The 19,412-nt window shown below is 37.3% G+C and overlaps 1 long non-coding RNA gene across 1 annotated transcript; it reads right to left on the bottom strand.

The window, feature by feature from the left end:
- Positions 1-3,704: 3,704 nt before the first annotated feature.
- On the bottom strand, positions 3,705-8,049 carry LOC125804610 (uncharacterized). Its single transcript, XR_007440737.1, has 3 exons — positions 7,762-8,049; positions 5,272-5,698; positions 3,705-3,794 (listed from the first exon to the last, which is right to left on the bottom strand). It is a non-coding gene; the product is annotated as an uncharacterized LOC125804610 (long non-coding RNA).
- Between the last annotated feature and the right edge of the window lie 11,363 nt (positions 8,050-19,412).

Genomic DNA, 19,412 nt, shown 5'->3' with positions numbered 1-19,412 from the left:
AACAAAAAAATCACTTTTTAGAGTGTATGTGTAGTCCAAAACCTGGATTTCTCCCTATCAATCAATGGACAAACTCTGCTTCAGAACTACAACCCCCAGCATGCATCTGATCTGGAGGCAGCCAATAAGCTTTCTTTCTTATGCTCAGTATCCTTGGAATTCTAAATTGTTTTCAACTGCTAATAAAAAGCATATCTGTCTGTTTGTCTTGTTGCTAAGTATTGCCACTGTTATCCAACAACATACTGAATGTTTTTGTACTGTTTTGGGTATCTTTCAAATTTGCTTATCTGCTGAGTTTTTTTTTGTTTTTTTTGTTTTTTTGCCTGCTCTCTCTTGCACTTTCTCTCTCTCTCTTGCATTATTTCACTCATGCTATTTCCCGAGCTGTGGATCTGGGACTAAATATGTATAATTGGGGTGAAGACCAGCACACCTCCTCCGACACATGTGAAGTCAACCACCAGTCCTTTTCCAATTGCTGCTGATGCAGCATTGCCGAGAAGCATCATAGAGGAAAGCTCACAGATGCCTTGTGCTGATCGACATCACCCTTTGGAGTGATGAGGGAAAAGAGCACCATCTACGCACCCAGAATGAGCATGGCCAATTGTGCTCTCTCAGGGCTCCAGCAGCTGATGGCACGCTGCATGACTGGGATTCGAACCAGCGATCTACAACATACATTGTTTTGGTTATTACGTTGTTGTAAACATTGATATTAAGGACTGTTTGCAAATCTATCTCATCTGACATTTCAGTATCTGACTGTTATACATGTTCTTCTACCTCACAATCCCCTCCCCCCAGTCCTCCTTCGCCTTCTGGTCTATTTCCCTACAATTTTTTTTTTTTCCCCTCACATAAGAGTTATGTTATTGCCTCAAATTCCAGCCTTTCAAAACACACAAAAGCAGGCCTATTACTCTTGCATCCAGCATGTGCAATCTCCAATCGCACAAAAGTACAAACCTGCAGAAACGAATGAGGCATGAATGATGTGGGCTCCCCAGAACGGCATGGGCTGGTGTCAGCAGTTTCCTCTGAGCTTCTCCTCGGCAGCGGCAGCAGCAGCAGCGCGAGGCCGGGGTCTCCTCTCTAACCCCTCTGACAGTTCTTAAAATGATAAGCCCTTCAAATTGATGACTAGCAGAAACTTCTCCGGGTGAGGTACCTCAAAGGAGGCAGGAATGAGGTCACCTGTGAGAAATATGCATGGGAGCTGGCCTAATTACACAACAGCGTCCACCAGCGCCCTGCGTCAGAGCTGGAGTCTGGAATGTTTGTTCATACAGGAACGCCGTTCACGCTGGGTTTGGACATTGTTTATTACCCTAGAACGCTAACACCGAGTGATTTTCATTGTGTTATTGTGTCTGAGTTGCATGGGACTTTAGGTAGCTTCAGGGTGCTCAATGATGTCATTAATGTAATGGTTGATTCCCTCCTCCAACACTGTAAAAAATTGTCACTCCAACGTAAAATCATTAAGCAGTTAATTTCCTGGCCTTTTTTTAAGTTAGTACAACTTTGTGGCTCATTTGTTTTCTGCACTTACAAAATTAAGTTGACCTAACAATTCTTAAATGTTAGCTAAACCTAAATTATTGAATCACTTTAACATAGAATTTATCATAGATCATTTTGTCATTATCTAATATTTTAAGTTGGCTGAACGTAATATATATAGTCGAGGTAATTAAAAAAAGTATGCTAGACCTGCCAACTAAAAAATTTATTGAAATTAGTTGCTAAACCATTTTTAGTTAGATTAACAAACTCAGAAGTGTTTATAGTGCATTTCAACAGAAAAACACTAAACTAAACTGAACATTTTTTATAAGAAATTAGAAAAATAAAATTGATTAAAATAACTTAACTCAGTGTAGTCATCATTTTGCTTTGTGCATATTTAAAAAAAAAAAAAAAAAACACCAACATAATACTACTGCCACATAAGAGTGAACTCTTTAGCTCCAAGCCAATATACTGTGAGCACAAAGAACACAAAAAAAAGTTAACTTGCTCTTACAGCCTTTAACACTGGGGGGCTGGCAACCAACACATAGATTACACTACACCATGTTTAGGATAAGGTAGCTTTGGGCAACAGACAACACAATGATGGTAAGTTAGGGAGAGGCCACACCCAATATGCAAATATATGGTGCCAGGAGCATTATGGGAAAGCAATATGAACCAACACTGTAGAAAGTGCATTGACGTGTAGTAACTAAATGTTGCTTGAAATCCCATTTTTTCATTGGATCAACAATCATTTTTAAGTTTTCAGTTTTATTGAGTTGTTCTGGATGGTAAGTTCACTCACCTTGATAATTTTAGTTCTCCTGACTAAAACACAAAATCACTTTTTAGAGTGCATCCATGCGTTCGGGTGATTTTTATCCGATGTCAGTGATATAGAGTAAGATATTTTAAGGGTGTCATTTATCTGATTTTATGTTATGTGTTTGTGTGTTTAAATCGGGTGCTCACATGTTCCAGGAATGGGTCGACCAAAGACCAAGTTCCCAGCAGCATTTTTTTTTTCTTACGATGTTACCTGTTAAGGATTACCTGATTTTCCAATATTTTGTCTCCTTTTTTATAGCGTCATCCATAGTACCTTTTCTATTTTATGTGATGTATGTTGTAAAATTACAGAAGGGTTCCAAAACTTGTCAGACAGTGTATACCCAACGTTAGTGATGGTGTTACTAATTTTAATATTAGTGTTTTAAGGTTAAATATATGAAGTGTCTTTACCTTCCTACTTGTATAACAAATGACAATTGATGGGATTTTTTTTCCAATGAGCAATGCAATTTATCCTTTGAATTTGATTAGATAATAAACAAGGGGGTGTTGCAAAGCTAACATGGAGTCAGATGTAGACGTTGACAGGTCTAGAGTCAGTTGTAAAGGACAAGGAGACTATGCACCCATAATAGAGGATGGGGGTGAAATCTACACTGTAAAAAATGAGGCGTTGAAAGAACTTAAAAAAATTAAGGCAATAGTTTGCATGGATCTTTTTGAGTTGAAATAACTTTCTGTTCTTTTAAGTAAATGGAACTTGTCTAAGCCACTTAAAATATACTTAAATAAATTATCATAGTATAACTAAAAAACACCAAGTTATATCAACTTATTTTTTTACCTACCATTAACTTAAAATATTTAAGTTATTTCTACTATTTTTTTTTTAATAAACACAACTACATTAAATCAAAATTAAAATCTATGAATTTGAGTTGTTTTAACTAATTTGTTAAAGTTCTACCGACATAGAAAGATCCATGCAAACTATTGCCTTAATTTTTTTGCTTTTGTATTTCTTAAAATATAACTACACTTACTTACCACTCAAATAAATCAATTCTCAGACTTTTAACCACTTTTGCATTTATTGGCAGGTTTTAGTAAAAAAAAAATTATCATGTTTTATTACACCAAGTCAACTTTACACCAGCGTTCTCCTTCAAGCCTATTTGAGGTAGCAAGGCTTAATTAACAGCTGTTGTTTTAAGAGACAGCACCTTATGAGAAAGTTTCAGTCCATCCTGTTCCATAAAAAGCTTCTGAAACACTTCCAATGTGTATGTCAGTGGTTTAGGGTACTGCAAATTCAAGGCATATATGAACCCCAGAAGTGCAGCACATGCCTGTGGGACATTTCCAAGACCAGCCAGTACCTCTTGACCCTCAAAGATACCTTCATCCTCTGTTGCACCCTCTTCCTTCACTGTGAAGATCTTCATGATGTGCTGTGAAATATTGACCTCACCCTCATCCTGTTAAAAAATGAAAAAATACAAATGTAGATGGTTATCTACAAAAAAAATAATTGAAGACATACTTTGTCCTTAAATTAACTAGGGTTGCTGAACCGGCCCATGCGAGATTGTTGTTAAATTAGAAGAGAAAAGTAAATCTAAGTTGCGCTATCAGCACCGAAAACCTTCGAACGCATCTAAACGGTGTATTATCTTAGTGTATTACGTAGGTTTGCGCTTCTCCTGCAGAGAATGAAAATGGAACAAAAATTAGTTTTACAGCTAAATAAACATAATTTAACCAGATCTGTAAAAGTGTAATATTTTAAAAAATGACCTAAAAAGAATGCTGTGCTATGAAATAAGCAAATCAAACAGCACCTCAAAAGTCTTACATTAATTGTATTCATTATGTATGTTTCCAGTAATAATTCTGAAAAATAAAACAGCTTGGAGTCCTAGAAAACAGGTTTTCAGCCTGACATTAATGCACTTCTCTAAGCCCAAAAAGTCCAGATTTCTCTCACTGAGCTAAAAAAAGAACTGAGGTAGAACAAACATACAAATGCATTTATTGCTTTATTATTATAAATGCTGTACAACCCTACAGTATACATGTATTGTGCAGAACCAAGCTATGTATAATAGTCTGGCCCTCTAAAACCGTTGCAATTCCTCATTTGGCACCTTGGAAAAATGTATTGCCCTCCCCTGGGTTAAATATAAGGATAAAAGGGAATATTTTGTAGTTTGAAGTTACTGTTAGGTTTAGTGAATGTTTTATAGTAACAGGAAAATATAGTGGAGAATTAAACAAATACAATAATTTACTGAAGTTATAGAACACCCTTAAGAAATATATGGTTTCAGATGTGTCCATCAGACAATTAATGCTATGAGTCTGAAAAAATGTGTCTTTAATGAGAAATTAAAATAAATACACAAATATTTTGTTCCACACTTGAACACAATAGAACAAGGGAACACTTGGATTGTGAAAAGCAAAAACAGCAACAAACGCCCAAATCTGGACTTTGCAGCTGTGAACTAGAAAATACACCTAAAATACAAAAAAAAGTTATGTTTTATTGATCTTTTGGGCAATGTTCTGTTCTGAATAACTCGCACAGTGCACAAAGGGTGGTCTATGTATTGCACTGTACTGTATATAGATAAATGTTATTTAAAATAAAGTTACAACGCTAATAAACACAATAAACATTGCCACCCCTGAGAAATGTCAACAAACCAAACAGTAAAAATAATTTTGCATAACTGATCTTTACTTTAAAATATCTGTGCGCCACAACTGTGAGCTGGCACAACTAGCACCCTTAAAAAAGAATTCTAAAGAACTGCTGGGTAATTGTGTGAGAATTTTACTTTCAGCTCATGCATATGCTCCTGTAGTCAATAATGTTAAAACCTCTAGTACAGTACTACCCCAAATGGTGCTTAGTTCACTGTAATGTCAATCACTGCAGATTTTACTTACAAAGTGTTCTGCGAGCAGGCCATGTTCCCCCCACATACTCCACCAGGCTCAGTGGTGACTGCTCCCTAGACAAACAAAACATTTTTTAATCAATTTTATAAAAGCACAAGTAATGCTGCTGTTTTTGTTCTTAATAAAGTGCCACAAACAGGCTCATTGTTGTTTATTCCAACAAGATCCAACAAAGATGGAGCTTCTCCTGAGAATGAGATTACTCATGTCGGGTGCTAAAAAAATCTGTTGCTAATTCAAATATCTCTTTTACAGTGTTCTCAAAAAACGTGAATTAAAATTGTAAGAAAAACAAAAACATTCCTACAGTACTGCACATTTATTGGCACCTTTATTTAAAAATAAAAATAAACTTACCTTAACCAAACAGCTCATTATGCCTTGCATTCTTCTTCCTGACGCTCCGGCCTTGGCACTGAAGATAGAGAAGTTTTTGTGTAACGTATACTGGTCAAGCTTTAACTTGAATTTTGACTCCAGATGCAAAGTAACGTTAGTTATGCCCTGGAACTCCTCTTTGATATTTAAATGAACAAGTGCACAACTCAAAACAGTGTGAAATAACTAAATCGCTAAGTGGATCTAAAAATATGGTCAACAGGCAAGTTAAATTTTGAACAAATACAAAACAAAACTAGCAAGGTTAGCTAACTCTATTATCCCCAGTCCTTATCCACACACTGAGCCCCCACGTTAGCAATTTACCCGCTAAAAACGCTCTCCAGACTTGCTAGCTAGCTAAGTTAACTCTTATCCCCAGTCTTTATCCACACACCAAGCCCCCACGTTAGCATTTTGCCCGCTAAATATGCTCTCCAGACTAGCTAGCTAGCTAAGTTAACTCTTATCCCCAGTCCTTATCCACACACCAAGCCCCCACGTTAGCATTTTGCCCGCTAAAAACGCTCTCCAGACTAGCTAGCTAGCTAAGTTAACTCTTATCCCCAGTCCTTATCCACACACCAAGCCCCCACGTTAGCATTTTGCCCGCTAAATATGCTCTCCGGACTAGCTAGCTAGCTAAGTTAACTCTTATCCCCAGTCCTTATCCACACACCAAGCCCCCACGTTAGCATTTTGCCCGCTAAAAACGCTCTCCAGACTAGCTAGCTAGCTAAGTTAACTCTTATCCCCAGTCCTTATCCACACACCAAGCCCCCACGTTAGCATTTTGCCCGCTAAATATGCTCTCCAGACTAGCTAGCTAGCTAAGTTAACTCTTATCCCCAGTCCTTATCCACACACCAAGCCCCCACGTTAGCATTTTGCCCGCTAAAAACGCTCTCCAGACTAGCTAGCTAGCTAAGCTAACTCTATTATCCCCAGTCCTTATCCACACACCGAGCCCCACGTTAGCATTTTACCCGCTAAAAACGCTCTCCAGACTAGCTAGCTAGCTAAGCTAACTCTTATCCCCAGTCCTTATCCACACACAGAGCCCCACGTTAGCATTTTACCCGCTAAAAACGCTCTCCAGACTAGCTAGCTAGCTAAGCTAACTCTTATCCCCAGTCCTTATCCACACACCAAGCCCCCACGTTAGCATTTTGCCCGCTAAAAACGCTCTCCAGACTAGCTAGCTAGCTAAGCTAACTCTATTATCCCCAGTCCTTATCCACACACCGAGCCCCACGTTAGCATTTTACCCGCTAAAAACGCTCTCCAGACTAGCTAGCTAGCTAAGCTAACTCTTATCCCGAGTCCTTATCCACACACCGAGCCCCACGTTAGCATTTTACCCGCTAAAAACGCTCTCCAGACTAGCTAGCTAGCTAAGCTAACTCTTATCCCCAGTCCTTATCCACACACCGAGCCCCACGTTAGCATTTTACCCGCTAAAAACGCTCTCCAGACTAGCTAGCTAGCTAAGCTAACTCTTATCCCCAGTCCTTATCCACACACTGAGCCCTCACGTTAGCATTTTACCCGCTAAAAACGCTCTCCAGACTAGCTAGCTAGCTAAGCTAACTCTTATCCCCAGTCTTTATCCACACACCAAGCCCCCACGTTAGCATTTTGCCCGCTAAATATGCTCTCCAGACTAGCTAGCTAGCTAAGTTAACTCTTATCCCCAGTCCTTATCCACACACTGAGCCCCCACGTTAGCATTTTGCCCGCTATAAACGCTCTCCAGACTAGCTAGCTAGCTAAGCTAACTCTTATCCCCAGTCTTTATCCACACACCAAGCCCCCACGTTAGCATTTTGCCCGCTAAAAACGCTCTCCAGACTAGCTAGCTAGCTAAGCTAACTCTTATCCCCAGTCCTTATCCACACACCGAGCCCTCACGTTAGCATTTTGCTGTGTAGCCAAACAATCTTCTAGCTCACCAGAAACGTCAGCCAAAAGTGAGGGCTGACTAGTTATCTAACCACGATGTATGTATTTCTACAATTAGACTCTTATAATGTTATTTGGCAAGTAAACTTTTAGGTTGGACATGAATATTTTAGGAGAAATGTATTTAACATTGCTTACCTGCCAGTCGAACGGCTGTAAATGGTGCACGTCTTGCTCTGTATTTGAACCAAAGCTTCTTTTAATTTGAACTGATTCAAATAAAGTTGTGTCAACTCAGTTCAACATTGTTGCTTGAAACTTAAAAAAATTAAGTAGATTTTGACAAGCTTGTTTAGTTCAGTTTATAATGCAAATTATAAGTTCAGAAAACGTAAAAAAAAAATAAACAACATTAAAGTAATTTAATTGTTTGCGTTTCATATAATTTTTTAAGTAATATTTACTTCGAGCTAGAATCACTTTTTACAGTGTATGTGCAGTGGTTTGCAAAAATATTCATACCCATTGAACTTTTCAACACAAAGTAGTACATAATTAGGAAGTGGAATGCAAATGATTCATGGTTTTTATCATTTGTATCAAAATAAAAATCACATAAACATTCTTTGTTTTAAACAATTACACAGTAGCTCTGGCTGTATGTTTAGGGTCATTGTCTTTCTGGAAGGCAAATCTTCTTCTCAGTGTCTTTTGGTTTAGCCCCTTGGTCTTCATGATGCTGTTTGTTCATTAGTGTTCTCTAACATTGTGTCTAATAGAGTGAAGGACAGTGAGTAACATGGACACAGTGTTTAAAAACTCCAGCAGCACTGCTCTATCTAATCCACTCATACCACCAGCACAACACACACTAACACCTCCTACATTTCGCACATCTGTAGATGAAAGTACTATTCATTAGTAGTAGATCTGAACACAAACATCTGGACGTACAGTATATTGTATCTAGTATATCTTTACAGAAGCAAATGCAGTATTTATCTTCATATAAACATCTGTCCAACCTGTCAAACACACAGTGTAGCGACTCTATTAAAATGTCCAGCAATTATGTTACTTTTGTCGGCTGTTCCGGCAGCAGCGGGGGGATACGCGGAGGTCTTTGGGGGATATTCTGTACGCCGGATCGGGGGGATTTCGGTAAGCTCGAGAAGGAGCGACTGAGCTGCCAGCAGTGGTGCACCAGAACTCTGCAATCGTATCAGGCTGTGCACAATTCAGCAGCGAGGGGTAATCTGCCTCCCTCTGACGCAGCTTAAATTAGCCGCCCTGCATTGCTAAATCAAGCCAGAATAGAGCGGCCGGCTACACCATCTGAATTCAGCGCTGCCAGAAAGTTACGCACTTAAGCCGTCTGTTCCGTCCACTCTGCTTAAGTTTTTTAAACCTCAGGCACCTCTAAATATATATTTTACATACATGTGAGCATGGGTATCATTTCAGACATTTGAGACTTGTAATATATGACTTTTACTCTTAATTAGCCCTCAGAATTTGGCATGTGGTGGAAATTGTCAGCTAATAATATAAGGTGGAACTTTAAAGATGTTTTTAAGATATGTATTTTAAAATGTGATAACTTAATCATTAAATATATTGGATTTAAACCCGATATACAGCCTAAACCTAGCAGGTCATTTATTTTTATTCTCATTTCTCCTTCTTCTCATGAATCAATGCCTGTATAGATCATTTATAAACCATTTAGAATGCTAGGCTTATTTTAAAGTGGTACATAATAACATTAAAACACATATTTATAAACCCTTTATAAACCTTGTGTTAGGTTATTCTTATTTTAAAGTGGCACATATTATGATTAGTACATTCCTTTATAAATGATTTATAAACCCTTTATAAAGGAAGGCTTATTTTAAAGTGGTGCACAATATAATTAATAAATGGCTTTATAAAACATTTATAAACCATTTATAACGGTAGTCTTATTTTAAAGTGGTGCAAAATATCATTAATAAATGCATTTATAAACCATTTATAACCCTTTATAAAGAAAGTCTTATTTTAAAGTGGTGCATAATATCCTTAATAAATGCATCTATAAACCATTTATAACGCTTTATTTAAAAAAAATCGTATTTTAAAGTGGTGAATACTATTGTTAATAAATGGCTTTAGAAACAATGTATAAAAGTAGTCTTATTTAAACTAAGACTATTATTATTATTACATTCATTTATAAATCATTTATAAACCCTTTATAAAGGTAATCCTATTTTGAAAGTACTAAATAATAGTGTTACTAAATGCCTTTATAAACTATTTATAAAGATAGTCAAACAAAAAGTTTCTGCACATTTCAGAACACAATTCATATTACCAAAATTAACATATTATAATTTAATATTTAATATAGTTTTGCACCTGCCACGTTTAATGTTTGTATACTATAAATTTAGCAAATAAACAGTTCAGACATAAATTTTATGAATTACAAAATACAAAATTTATTGTTAAAATAATTTACAATAAAGCAGCAAAATTAAAGCTGAATTATTTGAACTGGCTATAATAATAATATTTATAAAACTAACATGTAATACTTCAATACAATACAATACATACAATAAGGGTCACAAATATCAGTACTTAATTTAGTAATACACATTATTAAATGGTTAGGTAATGTTTGAAGTAGAGCTGGGCGATTAATCGATTTTATTGATTAATTTGAATTTACAGTTAAGGACGAAGTGTTTTTATTTTCACCACCTACGCTCCCCTGAGCTTAGCCCCGCCCCTCTCTCCCGCACGCAGCCCCGCCCCTCTCTCCCTCCCTCCCTCCTGCACAACAATTTGTCTATAATAGGTTTGAAAATAAATAAAACCTAAGAAAGCTAAAAAAAATAAAATAAAATATAAAACTGCTCTTATGATAACATTTAACAACACGGCAAAAAACTGATTCATGTAATTTACGTAAAAATTAAGTTATTTTGAGACTATTTTTAAAAAAAAAAAAAGTTGTTCATTTGTTGAAGTTTATTTGTATCATTTCTAACATATTTAATGTTTCACTTTTTTCTCTCTCACAATGTTAATCCTTTACAGCTTCAAAAACACGTATTATGCAAATTAGACGATGATGTCATTTAGCGACTTTTAGGAGATTTTAGTAGGGGAAAAAAATCGATTTAAATAGAAAATCGGATTTTTTGTTTTAAAAATCGAAGATTTTTTTTTTTGGGCCATATCGCTCAGCTCTAGTTTGAAGTATTTATAGGTTGGCACCAGTTAAGACATTATTAAACATTGCATTATTAAACATTTTAATGCTTAAGAATGTTGTAAAAAAATTAATGAGACGTTAGTTATATTTCTACAATGACAAATAATTGATTAACTAGTGTCGATTAATAATTAATTGAGACATTTGTATTAAATGTATTAGTAGTTATTGTAATCTTGCTGCAAAGTGTTACTAAATAATAAATGATAACAAAAATACTTTTACAAAATAAAATACAAAAACAGATGTTTAGAAAGGAAGTGGTGATTGTTAGAATTTTAAAGGATAATTAGGAGATCAGTAAGTGTTTTTATTTATTTATTATTCTTTTTTGTTCACAATCAACATTTCTCTGTGGGTATAAGAATGTCTATGGCATTTTTTTTCATCTCAGTAAATCAATATTTCATTGAAATTTGATTCTGGCCAGTCCTTCAGTTTAATACAGCAGATCATCCTCTTTCCTTCATCTTTCCCTAACGCCGATAATAATATCCCATCCACCTCCTCGTGTTCGTACCTGACTCGAATGAATAGCTCCTCGTAGCTTTTAATACTTTTCAAAAGCCTTTGATGTTCCTCTTACTGATGTACTTTAATACCTCATTCAATTTCCAGTCGCAGCGTTATCTGGGCCAGAGGAGGAGGCGTAATTGTTTTAGAACAGAAACCAAATGAATACTATTAAAGATCATAGATCCTGAATCCTCTCCAGCAGGGAAGTGAATGAACTCAAATGATATGAGCGCCGTATTGATCCGGCTGGTCATAAATATGGGTTTGCCATCAGTCGCGGCTGATTGGAGAAGAGCGGCCAAATAGGGTGTGGCCATAAAATTTCATTCTGTGGGGAATCGTGCAGTATTTTAGAGTAATAGAGTGATACTTTAGGGTAGTTTTCTGCCTGAGCTTTACATTAATCTATAATTATCAATAGTAGTGCAGGTTGGAAAAGGAACATTGAAGATGTTGATGCAACAGAAAAGACCACTACCTGCCAGTAAACTACCTGCCAGGCTTATTATAAAGTAGTAGATAATAAATTTAAAAATGTATTCATTATCCCCTTGTATTAAGTTACTCTCATTTTATAGAGGTGCATAATATGATTAGTACATTACTTTATAAATTATTTATAAACCCTTTATAAAGGTAGTCTCATTTTAAAGTGGTACATTCATTTATAAACCTTTTATAATGGTGCATAATACCATTAATAAATGGCTTTAAAAACATTTATAAACCCTTTATAAAGTTAGTCTTACTTTCAAGTGGTGCATAATATCATTAATACATGGCTTAGTAAACCATTTAGAAACCCTGTTATATATACAGTTAGTCTTATTTTAAAGTGGTGCAAAATATGTTTAAAAAAAAAGACCACTACCTGCCAGTAAGCTACCACCCTGTGGGAGGCTGCAGTTTAATACCTGGTCTGGATGATTATATGCTGTACTTTATTTAGTCTTAACTCTGTTTGTCTGGTTTAGGTTTAAAGCATCTACAAGTGCGGTAAAGTATCTACAAGAAACCCATTGTGAAAAACACCTAAAAAAGTAAGATCTCCTTCCCCAACCAATATTATTTACCTTTAGTGCTTCAAACAAATTTATATGATGTTTCAAACCAAATAATATCAGTAAATGACTCAAAAGTGTCCCCAGAAAAAGTGTGAAACGACCTGCACTCAAACTAAAGCTAGGTATGGCTCTACTTTATATATTTTTTATTTTACTTGCACATTTTTACTACTTTACTACTTACATTTTAAGTAGATATTTTGCACTAAACATTTTTATTTACTTAGACTAAGAAGTTTAAATTTTTGTATATAGTTTTCTTTGTGTGTCCTGATTAAAAAATTTAAAGGCATAGGCTGCTCTGAGTGTCAGATTTTTAGTAATCTACATGTATCCTAGATGTGTGATTATCAAGAACATAAATCCGCCTGATGCTGTTTCTCCATGTATTTTGTCAAAGTTATAAACCATGTAATGAACTATCATCAATATTCTTATGCTTTCAACTCATATACACTCTAGTCTAACCATTTTTGAAAAGATATCTTAGGTGTGAATATATTTAAAGTCTATACATTCAAAAATAAGTAAAAAAAAAAAAAAAAAAAAAGGCACTTGGTAAAATTTTGACCAAAACATGCCCAGTTCCAGGAAAATATAAAAATTCTGCTTCCTTTTACATTCTAAATTATGACATTTTTGAGCAGCTATATGGCTTCTGGAGTAAAATAGCTCAGGGCATGTGTCTGTCTGATATAATTACTGTGTTATAAGACCTGAAAGAGGAACTGACAAAAACGAAGAAAAAACACACCAAAACAGGCTAGGGTTCAAAGGGTTAAACAATACATACATTTTCCCCCAAAACAAGCTTCATATCCACAGACATACCTAAACGTACCCCAAAGCCTGTTTGATATGAATTATTAAGCGATTGTGTAGTGAGGTGTGTTGCTTGTGCGCTGTGTGGAGACCTCGAACCGTCGTGTAGATCAATCAGAATCTTCATGATTAATTCAGCGGGACCTCTCGCTGTACGTCCCGTCGGCTCCGGGCTGGATTAAAAAGGAACGAGCGAAGCTGTGTTCAGGTACGGAGCGCAGACGCGGCTCTGGTCGTGAATTAAAAGCTCACGCATGTCGCCGTCGTTTCCCTGTTTATCGCCAGAGACTTAATAAAGCAATCGGCCTGGAGCCACCTGGAGAGGAACACAATAAGCGCTCTCCATAGAAGGAGGTTAATGGGATATTTTATCAAGGGAGAGTTCAGGGGCACCTCTGCAGCCCTCGCGACATTCCACATACACACACAGATAGTAGTACACACACATAAACACACACACTCAAGCAAGCACTCATGAAAGAAACATAATATAGGTTCATTTCCTGTAAATCAGGGGAAGTGTGCCCACTGCTGTGTAGTGCAGTCAAGGACATGAAGCTTAAACAAATCAGTACAGTTATACAGGATGTATGTGGGGTATATATATATATATATATATATATATATATATATATATATATATATATATACTGTATTTATACTGTATATATAATACACTGTTGGGTGCCTCTAGTCTGAATATAAGATGAGATTCGTACAGTTGGGCATGGAGAATGTAGGTTCCATATGCCATCCTGAAGCACATTTACCCAAAGATGTTGCTACAGCTGGGCCTGTAGATCCTGCACACTCCTAGATTGTTGAAGCTGTCATCCACATTTGCCCCATAAAAGCTTAATTAAAGACATATCTGGCGACCTTCGGGAGACATTCCTGGGTAATTCTTGCTGTGTGTGGGTCAGCATTATCCTGCAGAGTTTCTGTTCTGCTTTTGGTCCTTTAAACTGTCCTAAAAACTCAATGAAGGCAGCCTGAGACAATGAATGTTTATGAATTGAATGCAACCAATTCCACTACAGTCAGTTCAGGAAAGTACAGTACAACCACACTGTACAATCACTAGTTGCTGACAGTAGACAGGAAGCCAACTCGGACCGCTGAAGCTGTGATTGGTCCACTGAGCCGCCGTTGAGCAAAGCAGAGGTGCTGGTGTTCGAATGCTGGAGTGTAAAGCTCAGTTCCACCAGATACATGTTCACATAGCTTGGGGCCCCAAATGCATTAAAACAGCCCTGACTACTAGGGGTGACCGACTGCCATATGCAATGGCTCCCCAGATCAATACAACAGCAACAGAGGGATTATGTTGCACTGTAGCAAAGGCTGGATTGAAGCAAGCGATCACCACAAAGGCCTGGATCCATAACACAGCCTGGATGTGTTGCTAAAGATGATATAGTTCCAGTTTGTAGCAGTCCAGGTCTCTCGTTTCCCGACACCTCTGCAAATAAAGCCAATGGCAGCTGGCTGACATATAGTCTAGATACTGGACAATATATTGAAATGACCACCTTGATTTTCTGTAAGACACTCCTACCCAGCTGTTCTAACTGAAGATGTAAAGTCAGAGACAAAGGTGACAAAAGCTCATCTGTTGCTGGACAGTTTGGGTTGGTCATCTTTTACCCCTTACAGGATGCTATTGGCTGGATACAGTATTTCTGGCTGGTGGACTATTCTCAGCCCAGCAGTTGCACTGCTGTGTCTGATCCACTTATACCAGTGCAACATACACTAAAACATTAATTGGCACTACCATAGAGCTTTTACACAAAAAGAACTCTGGTTCTTGAACCAGTTCCATTCAGACCCGCTGTGCTTTTCAGCGAACTGGCCCGCGTTTCCACCAGTTTTTGTGGAACCGTCAGAACGTCACATCAGTAAACATACCGGCACTACTGGCTGATGTTGGATTTGGAGAGCCAGGGTTGCACCTGTCCACTGCTGTGGCCGAATTCAGCCCCCCAGTCATCTGGTTAGCTGACCTACTACCCAGCAACGCTGTTCAGCACATCATAAAACGCTGGTACACTCCCCTGCCCAGCTCCACTGCACGACAGCTCTTTTTTGGCATCTCGTTAGCCTTTTTTAAGCTTTTTCAGCTTGTTTATGACTTGCTCTTTAGTGCGAACATATCCTGTCCAAGTTAAAACCTACACTAGTTCACCACAGAGTTTCTCCTTTCTAGTGCTCCCTTCAAGTTTATCCTAAAACTCCAGAGAACACCAAATTCAGAATAAATACTGTGTTTCCTCAGCAGACCACCGTCAACGTGCATTCTTGGGGATCACCATTCTGTGCTTCTGTACAAACAGACACACCCACAGATGTCGTCACGGTTCGCGCTGAGGAACCTAGCATTCTTTGGTTCCCGCTGCGAATAAACGTTCCTGGTTCTTGAAACCTGCTTTTGTTGGTGGAAACACAGCAAACAGTTCAAAATTTGGTTCGCGAACCAGAACGGTGGAAAAGCACTACCAGTGCTGGGGTCCTGGGTTCAAATCCCTATCTGGGTGGGATTTCCATGTTCTCCCCATGTCTGTGCGGGGTTTCTACAGGGACTTCCGTTTCCTTCCACTGAATTGCCCAGAAAATTGCATACTCTGCATGTACATAGATGTTATTGTGTTTGAATATGTGTATGAAAGTATGCCCAGATATGGATTGGTGCTCTGTGCTGGGTCAACTCCTCAGTGCCCAATGCAGTCCTCCAGGTGAACGGTTGTTTCCGGTTGAGAGTATAAAGTATAAAGGATAATATAAAGGATATAGTGCCTAGAAAGGCAAAAAGATTTCAAATGTAGTATAACTGTAAAGAGGTATAATAGTAAGTAAGTAAGTCAGTAAGTACTAATCACCACTATGCCAGTGTCACTGCAGGGCTGGGAATAAATGACCCACCGCCCAAATAATAGCAACTTTGTGGTAGTTTTCTTTCTCCTGTGGGGTCCTGACTATTGAAAAACAGGGTGGAAGGAGCATAATAAAGTATGCATATAACAAGACTATACAGGACTCTTCAGTCAAGGTGTACATTTGGTACTGGCAAAACTCTATGCAACACAGTTCATAAATTATAAAATCATACTGAGGGGGAATGGACGTATGAGAGAGTGAGAGAGAGAGATTGCGTGATACGACAGAGGGATGGAAAGTGAAGCCTCAGGAGTAAGAGCGTCTCCTCGGCGGAGGTAAATAACAGCGGGTCGCAGGCTAATGTGGAGCTCTAAACTGGTGCGTTTGTCCCGAATTACTTCATTTGATCTGGCGACCTGCTGTGTGTTATCTCCAGTCCTCAAACAGCGAGGAGCAAAATGACATTTTCTCCACAAGAATATAGCCCACCCTCCAAAACACGCATATGTGTGGTGTGTGTGTGTGTGTGTTTGTTAACTAACACATAACAACACAAATGCACACATACCTAGTGCTACTGTTTGCTCTGCTAGTGTGTATAACACTCTTCGTGTTAAGAAGAGGCTGGTATCTACCTTACACAAGAAAAATAGACAAGTCTGTACATTTTACCTGGTGGAGGCTAAATCTTTGTGGTATAAATGATGAAATGCATGTGTAATCATATATATATATATATATATATATATATATATATATATATATATATATATATATATATATATATATTTATTTTTTCAATTTAGCTAGGTCAATTGTCCCACCCCATTGGCTAGCTGCTACTCAGCTATATACCATGCTTCTCTCTGCAACAACTTTTATATGGAGATGCAGATTTCATTTTCCAGCAGGACTTGGCACACTGCCCCCACTGTCAAAAGTACCAATTGCTCTTATGTAATAATCAAATTTTATATTTTATATAATATACACATTTTGTTTCACATTTTGAAATTTAAGTTACTGAAATAAAGTAACTTTTCAATGGTATTCTATTTTTTTAAAGGTGCACCTGTAGGTAGGTTTAGTTTTATACACTTGTAATGGCCATGGAAGTGATTTGAAGCCAAATTTAATGATTTAAACGAGTGAGTGAATCCTAGCCAACCAAAATTGTAGCTATCATAATGTAGCATTAATTTTAGGGAATTTTTATACCTGAATAAAAAAGGAAAATCCTCTCATCTTTTACATTTCGATTCAAATTTGAGGAAAAAGAAACATTTTTATTTCACAGATATCATTTGTACTGTCTATCATTTGCCATGTCTTCTATCAGCTGTTGCGATTTTTTCTCTACAAAGAGAGGACTACACATATACACATCTACAGTATATACACACAGATCAACACACATCCATCCCCACAATCAAGCTTCCGAACGTACGAGTATTATGTCTGATGTGAGTATTATCTTCGTTTGAGCGTTAAATGATAATCATTATGTTTTCAGGGATAATGATGGTTATTTTAAGGCCGCTGAGCGAGCACACCTGCGGAGGCACATTCATTACCAGCCCTGAACACCTAACATGCTAATGAATCCGCACGCAGGAACTTCACTAACACTCATCCTCGCCGTGTCAGATTTGTTGTTCCAGAGCTGTACGTGTTTTGTCGGGGATCTCAGGGGTGCAATTTCTCTGTAAAGTAGCTTCAGCGGAGTCTGAGCGAGAAGCTGTGAGAAGAGTTTTATTTACACCACCTCACCCAGCTGTAAACACATTCTCAACTCTGCAGATTACTTCTACTGCCTCTTAAAATGTCAGCCAGGAACTGCCTGAAAATGTGCATCAAATCGAGTGCATCAGAACCAATGCTCTTTTTACTCTTTATTTCTATACAACATTCTACTAGCGTATCTCAAACAATCTTTAAAAAAAGTAACTTAATTTCAGTTATTTAGTTCAAAATGTGAAATTCATACATCATCATCATATAGATGTATTACATACAGAGTATGTCTATTTTAAGCATTTGATTGTGGCGTAAAGCCAATGAAAACCCAAAACATTTGTCTCATAGAAATTAGAATATTATATAAGACCAATTGGTACTTTTGGCAAAGTGTGTTTTGGGTGTAACGTCAAAATAAACAAATCAGTGCGTCACTTGCCATTCCTTTTAAGAGCCAGGTGTGATCTGACTTGATTGACAGATTGATATTTTAATGGCGCAATGCTTCTGCACTTCTCAGCAGAGGAAACAATTACATCAACATCTATGCTCTTTTATTCTGCATTCTGTTTATTGTTAAAGTAAGAGTTGGGTTTGTGCACTGATTCTTGTTCTTGGGTGTATGTGTAACAAGCAGGGGTGTATGCAAGGTGTGTTGTGATGCTTGTTGCAATCATACACCCCATCAGCAATCTTTTTTCATGCCTTGGTCCCATACCATTAAAATTGCGTTAGAATTTAAGAATAAATCTACACTGATGGGCGTGGTGGTCTGGAAGTAAGGTGAGTTTAGGTCAATATCTGGCATGTTTTATCTTGGCGGTAGGGAGTATAGGTGTGCCACTGACTGATTAAAACCCTGACAATAGACAATCGTCAGATCTTAGCCATGCTGGTGTGTGAACTCAGCTCGCATATACCCCGACTGTTTTCTGTTTACTTTTTTAGAATGACACAAAGTATCATATTCTATGTTGCTGGTCAAAACCATTATATGTCTGTTCTTCTTTTGATGTCCTGTGTGGATAAATTATGTCATCTAAGTCAATAATATTCATATTAAATGAACTGAACTCTTTTTGTCAGAGGAAAAAATTGACAAGAACTCAGTAGAAAGATTTATAAAGATGTGTTTTTCTATTGCTCTGGTATTTAAGACTCTGTTTATGTCTGACTCAACCAACTATATTTCCAGACAGTTTCCCCACAGGCTTTACTGTACATCAATCATTGACTCGATTCATAGATCTTTCCTCTGTATGATCCAACTATTTCTGTTAAAGCCCTGAGAGACCATAACTAAACCATGCTGTTATTCAACATAAACACCAACATGAACATGTATTGGAGCTTACTGTTACAACAAATTCTGAACAAAAAATGCTGTATCAGTGTGTAAATCAGTGCACACTGAGAGGAAGTGATATGAGTTTAATATTGGCACTGCTGTGCTGTGGTTGTAGGCATAAGGCCAAAGTTTCATAGTTCCACAGTTCCATTATCGCTGTTTATTGTAAGATTTTGAGTTAAAAAGGACAAGAAAATACGATCTGTTTGGTTATAAA

Source organism: Astyanax mexicanus, chromosome 9 (genome assembly GCF_023375975.1).
Source record: "Astyanax mexicanus isolate ESR-SI-001 chromosome 9, AstMex3_surface, whole genome shotgun sequence".
In the NCBI taxonomy this organism is placed as follows: Eukaryota; Metazoa; Chordata; class Actinopteri; order Characiformes; family Acestrorhamphidae; genus Astyanax; species Astyanax mexicanus.
The sequence above is the reverse complement of the archived record's forward strand: the minus strand, read 5'-3'. Positions and strand labels throughout refer to the sequence as shown.